General features: G+C 35.1%; 1 non-coding gene across 1 annotated transcript; it reads left to right on the forward strand.

Annotated features, from left to right (window-relative positions):
• The first annotated feature begins 4,896 nt into the window (after positions 1-4,896).
• On the forward strand, positions 4,897-4,968 carry TRNAC-ACA (transfer RNA cysteine (anticodon ACA)). Its single transcript has one exon. It is a non-coding gene; the product is annotated as a tRNA-Cys (tRNA).
• Positions 4,969-8,318: the final 3,350 nt, after the last annotated feature.

The raw sequence follows: 8,318 nt of genomic DNA on the forward strand, positions 1-8,318 counted from the left end.
ATTCTGTGTTGTCTTCTAATATTTCCAATTTTCTCAGTTTTCTATATTAGGAGTTTTAAAGCCATCTTTAATTCTTTGACTAATTTCTTCAATGTCTTTTACCATTAAGTATTGAGATAGTCATTCTCTCTCAACTCATTATGCATGCATTTCTATAACAATCCTTTTTTCACTTGACATAGAGTTGATTTACAATATGGTGTTACTTTTAGGTCTACAGCAAAGTGATTCAGTTTTATATACATACATCCATATGTAGGGCTTCCTTAGTATCTCAGTTGGTGAAGAATCTACCTGCAATTCAGGAGACCCTGGTTCAATTCCTGGGTTGGGACGATCCAATGGAGAAGAGAAAGGCTACCCATTCCAGTATTCTGGCCTGGAGAATTCCTTGGACTGTATAGTCTATAGGGTTGTAAAGAGTCAGACATGATTGAGTGACTTTCACTTTCATACAAATGTATTCATTTTTAGATTATTTTCCATTATAGGTTATTATTAAATACTGAATATAGTTTCCTGTTCTATACAGTGGGTCCTTACTGTTTATCTATTTTATATATAGTAGTGTGGTAGTATGTATCTGTTAATCTCAAACTCTTAATTTATCCCTCTTTATTTCCTCTTAAAAAAGATGTGTGCCTAAGACTATAGCTTTATGTTGCTTCTGCAAGTATAAATAAAATAGTTTTCTAGTATTAACAAAATTGATTTAACCTACACATCTTAGTTTGCAAGATTACGTGGTATTTGATTCCCCTAAGCTTTCAAACTTCTTAACTACCAATCATTCCAGTTTAGGTCAGAGATATTACTATAGTAGGACCACATGAAGATATTTTCTCCTTTCTATGATTTTTCTTGGGATTTTCTTATGCTTTGTGTAATCCTTCCATATTAACTGTTTTCCTCTCAACTATGCAAACTCTACACATCTTCCAAGACTTAGCTCAAAGCTTACTTCCCTGTATCTAACACAATTCATTAAATTCTCAATGATCTCTCCCTTTTTTAACCTCCAATCACACTTAAACTATATAATATATGATAAATGCAAAATTGATCCCATGTTGTTATTTCTTATGTAACCAATTTTTTTTATTTGAGTATGATTTTCCCAACCAGTTGATATGGTCTTTAAGGAATTTCTTGCATTCTCTCCCTCTTGTGTAGCACAGATTAAACATTCAACAAATTGATTCATAAACAAGAGGTGTAGACCATGGTTTATAAAAGTTACTTGCCTGAAGCCAACAGAGGTTAAATCTATCTATCTATCTATCTATAGATATATGGATAGATAGATAGATCTAGGGAGTGGTAGAGTCAGGATTTAAACCCAGATCTTTCAACTCCTCCTAGTCAGAGATCTCGTCATCTAAAACTTTCTGATGTATTTCAATCATTTCTAAAAAATCTTTCATTTGGAGTAACACATTATTTATTGAGAATAAACCTTAATAATATAACATAGCATATAGATTTCCATAGAGAAAAATAATGGCAATATTTCATATTCAAAATAAGTATATATGTGAAAGGAGAAAGGCATAGCTCTCAAATGTCAGTATACATTGCCATCACCTGATACTTGATACCTCCTGATTCATACAAGAACCGTGCAACAAAGACTCTGGTTCAGGAAGGTGTGTATCAATTAACCAAGTCTGAAGGAGGTTCTGATGATCATGGTCTTTGAGTCACATCTTGAAGCAATAGCCTGAAAAAGTCCCTATGCAATGGAGTGAAAATTGTAGTTGCCGGAGATGTAGAGGTTCCTGAGCATTTCACTCTGGAATAGCTTTCTGAAGTTCTTCTGAAATTTGCAACTGCTCTGAGAATTCTGTTTCTAATTTATAATCTGGAAGAAAGAAAGATGAGTGTTTCTCCTTGTCAACAATTCTTAAAATAGGTAATTTGGTAATAATATCAAAATGATTTTTCTATTTCAATTACTGCAAATATCTATAATATACTGATTTTGCTGAATCAAAAATTAAACAGACACCCTGCTATGATCTAATTTCCACTTGTACAGAAAAGAATGGAAATAAATTTTTCATTGGCAACATAATAAATAACAAAAAAGCACTATCTGAAATAGTGTATCTGAGTATCTTAAATAGTGTATTTAAGAGTATCTGAGATACTCTTAAATCTGATGTAAGCTCTCAAGTCTAAACACTTCTAAAAAATAAACTCTCATTAGCTCTCATAGGCTGAATAATGGCCTACCAAAGACGTCCACAACAAATTCTCCCAACCTATAAATGCATTCTTGTACATGGCAAGAGAGACTTTATAGATGTGATCACAGATGGATTATCTTGGTGGGCTCAGTCTAATCACACTTGACTTTAAAGTGGAAGAACATGGAAGAAACATGGGTCAGAGAATTAAAAATTGAAGAGGACTTGATGTTGGAATCTGAAGATGTAGGGAAGAGACCAGGAATGTGGGGGCCTCTAAAAGCAGCTAATAGCTTGCAGCTTATAGTCAGCTCAAAACTCCACACAGGGATGCTTAATTTTTTGTGTCAATATGTCTGAACTAAGGGATGCTCAAACCCCTAGTAAAACTTTCTTCCTGGAAGTCTGGGTGACAGTTTCTGGAAGAGATTAGAATCTGAATCCTTAGACTGAGTAAAGAAGATAGAGCTCACCAATGCAGGTAGGTCATCCAATTCCTTGGGTGCCTGAATAGAGCAAAAACAGCAGAGGACTGACAGATCTGCTCTCTGTTCTTGAGCTGGGACACCCATCCTCTCTTGACCTCAACCATCAAACACTGGAACTTCTGATACTTGGGCACTCTGACTCAGACCAGGATTTATACTATTGGCTTCCCTGATTCTCAGGACTGAGTTTGGACTGTAACTACAGCATCAGCTTTCTCAGACCTCCAGCTTGCAAATACTTTTCAGTTCTGTGATCACAGGAGCCAATCCCTAATAATTAATCTACCTGTCTCCTATTGTTTCTATTTGCCTGAAAAACCATGACTATTAAAGAGACCGTGATCCTATAATCCTAAGGAATTGAATTGTGCCAGAAATTCATATAAACAGAAAATGGATTTTTTTCTAGAGCCTTCAAAAAGGAATACAACCTGCTGACAGCAAGATTTTGGTTGGATGAGACCTGCACCAGACTTGTGATTTACAGAATTGTAATATAATAAATTTGTGGTGAATAAGCCTCCAAGTATATGGTGATTTGTTACAGTAGTGATAGGACTTGAAAAGATGCAAGTAAAAGAGAATATGTGATTTTAACAGGAAGGCAAAAGAGTTGCCATGCCTGAATGCACAATTACAGAAATGGCTTCAAGCATCAGCTTCTACTGAATCGCCAAGTTAAGAGCGCAGATCAACATATGGAAGCCCAGCATTTACCACTGGGGACACGAGACGGATAATTGTGATTCAACACCTTTAACTGAAGAAGTAATTAAAACGAAGACCAGGTCATGTTTTAAATAAATATGCACTTGACAAGTCTAGGCAAGCATGGATAAATAAGAAAAATCACAGGTGAAAAGAAATAAAAATTGTTCTGAGCACATAAGAGTTATTTGAAGTCAGAGGTTACATCCATTTAGCTCAGTATTCTTTGCCTTTCAGGGAACCAAGGGTTTTTTTTATTCAAGCATGAGTATCGTTTTACCATTAATCTCAAAACTCAGAAATCCACGCCCCCCTACACACATAGTGATCAAATTGTGGTACTGCCTTCAAGGAATTCATATAAATGATTCTTAAAAATTTCCCTTATATTTTAGGGCATAATTATTTCACTTATTTTATTTAAGTTGTATTAAGGAGGACATTTAAAAGATTCTACCAACTTATTCTAGTACACTAGGATCTGGAAAATTTTTTCATTGTATTTAGATTCATAATAATGTTGAGTGGTTTTGTGATATTTTTATTCTTATAGTTCCTGGGTAAAATTTTTATTTTATTTCTTCATATGTCAAATATGGATAATGTTGACATCTGTATCATAAATGTAATGTGAGGATTTAATACAGAAATGTATGAGAGGCATGTAGAATAGAACCTGATACTTGTAAGAGAGCCATATAGTTCAACTCTTATTGTTAATTGCTTATCTTTATTTAATTTTGTATCACTTTCATTGCCTTCTAAAAACACGTCTTTCAAGAGGCTGTCAATCTATATCATGTATTATAATTGATCATTTATTCAGTTTTTTTTTTTACTCACCAATAACCTTCCACAGTGCAGGCATATGCTAGGTGTTGAGGATGGGAAAATGATTTTAAAATAGACTTTACTCACTTTCAATGGGCTCAAGGCCTAGTACCTTCAATTAGAATAGTCACTAGAGATTGAATAGTATATCATTCAAATTAACTGCAATAAACAAGATTCCCCATATTCAGTGTCTTGAAAGACTTAAAATATCAAGGTTTATTTCTTGCTTCTGCAAAGCTGTCCATGGGTCCATGAGACCACACAAATTGTTGGTGATAACTGAGCTTTGCACTTTACAGGAAGAAATGTCACAGGACCACTTTAGTAGTGGAGGAGAAGAGACCAGCACAAAAGTATCTCTGTTCACCTTTCATTGATCAGTGCAAACCTCATGGTGGTACCAAAACTCAAGAAGGTGAGCAAGCATAATCTCTCATGTGTCCACAGGAGAACCAGAGATGTTAGTGTATGTAACTAATGTCTCCCTTGTGTATGCCTACCTTCACAATGAATAAATGCTTGAACAGAGGAGAAAACTGGTAGTCAAGGGCTGGAAACTTCTGGTAGACCTGTTTTGTATGATTCATATCTGGGAATCATAAATCACTTATTTTTTTAAATTTATTTTAGAAATTGATAGCACTTCAGTTACAATTATGGTAAATACAAATAAGACTTCCCTGGTGGCTCAGATGGTAAAGCATCTGCCTACAATGCAGGAGACCCAGGTTCAATCCCTGGGTTGGGAAGATCTCCTGGAGAAGGAAATGGCAACCCACTCCAGTATTCTTGCCTGGAAAATCCCATGAATGGAGGAGCCTGGTAAGTTACAGTCCATGGGGTCGCAAAGAATCAGACATGACTGAGCAACTTCATTTTCCTTTCCTTTTTCTTTTCAGTTACAATTATGGTAAATACAAATGAGTCTAATAAACTTGATTTCACAAATAGCAAAATATAATAGATATGTTTTTAAGTAAGTTATATTTTTTACTTCACACTGATATTGTCTTTTAAAAGATGCATCAAATTTGTGATGAATCATTTCAATATCTTACCATAATACTTAATAGCTTGTTATCTCAGACATTGTCCTGAAAATAATCACAGATTTGTTAAGCAAATAGAAAAAGCTTGTTTTAAAGAAATTACTCTATACTGTAGATTTCTTCGAAGAAATTGTATTTCAGCTTCCATGCTAATTATACAATTTTTGCCAAACTCATTTTAATTCTCTGCAGTTAGCTAAGGTGATAACTTATATCACTGTACTTATAACTTATATATTCTGTTCCATCCAAAGATCTTTTTTTGCATTCTAGATGGCTTTCCTTTTTTTGTGGATGGGCACTTTCATATGTTTCACCATTGAGGAAGGAGAGAATCTACAAATATTAATTTCACTATCTCAGTGGCAGAAATGAAAACAGGTATTGAAACTTAGCCTGATTTTCCTAGTTCAATAAGTGTCTAGAGATCCTGGGATAGTGCTTCAATATAATTTTATATTTGATTTTAGGTATTTTGGTGTGTGTTTCAAGTATAAATTTCTTGTTAACTCTTACAGTACCATGGGTACCAGCTAAGCAGCAGCATGATAATGAAAGTTTGTTTTCAAGTTCTTAGTCTTTTATAATTGGTATGATACTTCCAAAATTAAGTATATCCTCTGAAAATGAATGAAGGAAAACCTTGTTCAAAATGGGGTCAGAAAATTCAAAAAGGGGAACTCTCAGGCATGTACTACTCTTAACAGCTCACTTTACATACTTTAGCAGGAAGCACAATTTTCTTTTTTGTTCAGTAACAAGACAGCCAATGAGAAATCCCTGCAACTCACCCACGGAACCCTCACTCTCCTCTCATGAACCTTCTTTCAAAACAGCTCCTCCCAACTTCCTCCTAAAAGAACATCCCTCTCATTTGTTCTCCAGACTTGCTTATGGTTCACCATAGTTTGCATATCCCAAATTGCAATTCCTCTGTTAATCTCGAATAAGCTTGATTTTGCTGGCTAAATCATGTGCCTTTTTATTTTAATGGTAAATAATCTTTTATATAGAAAATGGTGCTACACTAGACCTAAAATCCATTTGATCATTTCCCACACCCTTGAGGTTAAGGAATGGAGTTAATTTTCAAGTGAATTCATTCTTGCTCAAGTTTTGTTACCACTGGTTGTGATCTGATGATGCTGTGTGTACCAATCACTGCACAATAATTTAAAACTGTATTGTCACTAGACAACTTGAGTCTCTTCTACTATTAATTAATTAAGAGAAAATGAAAATACTGAAATAAATAAGCTGGTGGATAAATAGAATAAGATCAGAAAACTGGATTTTTTCCATCAAGGTGGTTTTGGCCTCCCACTACAGCTTTCTGTTCATGAACAAAGGGCAGGGGCTTATGCAACAATGAACTGTTACAGAACTCAGGACAGTCAATCAAATAGCAATCCCCTACCACACACCCATAACCTATCATTAACCCATGATCACACCAGCCTCCTCACAGAACAACTCCTTAGAAACACCCTTAAACCTGTACGGGAGGCTGGTTTCACATCACAGAAACCACTCACTCTTCCTCTGAGAGCTTATCTACGCTTTAATAAACTTTGCTTTGCACTTAGACCTGTAGTGGTAGTTTGCAAATTTTTCCTTGCTATCACAAGGACCAAGATTGCTGGTCTGGGTCTCACAGTGCAAGCCAACCAGGTAGTAGAGAGATTCAGAGTTAGAAGTTTTCAGCTGATTCATTTGATCATCAGAATTCCTTGGAAAAGCCAGATACTTCCCAATACTTACTGTTATTATCACAAGAAAAGGTTTTATCACTTCATATATGGCATTTTGCATTTCTTTTTTCTACTCTGACCTATTTTACTGATCTCATTTTAAAAGGTATTGTCATTATGTCATTACATTGTTCAGAAATCTCTGGTGTCTTTCATTTAATAATATGTTGAAAGCTCTGCTTGGTGCTAGAAAAGGAATGTAGTGTCATAACTTAGCAGGATTTTGAAATTCTAGAAACCTTAGTTTCAGATTCAGTTCCAGATTCAACAACTAGGCGAACCACTTAATCTTTGTAATGTTATGTAGTCTTATGCATAAAATAATGATAATGATTCCCCCCTCTCCAAGAGTTCTTTCTAAGGTACTATTATGAAGAATAGATGATCCACTTATAGAGAAACTAACAAAGCGTCAGGCACATACTATACACATATTTTAATTTCCTTTCTTTATCTTCTCAAGACAATTTGCATCTTTGTATCTTTAACAATTACAAAATAAGTTGTAAGAGCATTCACATCTATTTTTTTTTTCATTTACCTTCTATCTCTCTATGATATACTTTAAATGTTATATTTTTTCTATGTCCCCAATATGACTGGGTATTGCTGTATACACTGTGTATTTACATGATCAAAATACTCTTATAGATTTATCTGTTAAAAACAATGTAAGGTGTTCTTTATGTGTCATTTAGCTGATTTTAAGGCCAATTTTGATGATAAGAGATTTTTGCCTTATATAATATTGACTTTAGTACCCAATCTTGTGTGAGTTGACTTTACCATTGAAAAAATTCCCACTTATATTTGCTCACACAATCTCACCCTTTATCAGCCACAACATATTGTATAATAGGGAAGAACAAATCTGACTCCATATTGCATCTATTTCTTTTAATTTATACTTTGTATTCTATTGCTTTTGCTACAAGTTAAGTACTAGATGCTGCTGCTGTTGCTGCTAAGTCACTTCAGTCGTGTCCGACTCTGTGCGACCCCATAGACGGCAGCCCACCAGGCTCCTCTGTCCCTGGGATTCTCCAGGGAAAATTACTGGAGTGGGTTGCCATTTCCTTCTCCACTAGATGGATATCCCCTACAGCTTAGAGTAAACATAATGTCCCATCACTGGGAAGGAATCCTACCTCCCATGCCTGAGCTTTAAGCTAAAAGATACCTTTGTTTTAGCTCACAAGAAACATCCCGACTAGGTCCACCTGTGAATGGCTACAAGAAAGAAGAAATCAACACATCCTCTCAGGAGTCTGGCAGGGACTAGGAAATATTTGTATCAAC

The sequence above is a fragment of the Muntiacus reevesi genome, chromosome 21 (assembly GCF_963930625.1).
Source record: "Muntiacus reevesi chromosome 21, mMunRee1.1, whole genome shotgun sequence".
NCBI lineage: Eukaryota > Metazoa > Chordata > Mammalia > Artiodactyla > Cervidae > Muntiacus > Muntiacus reevesi.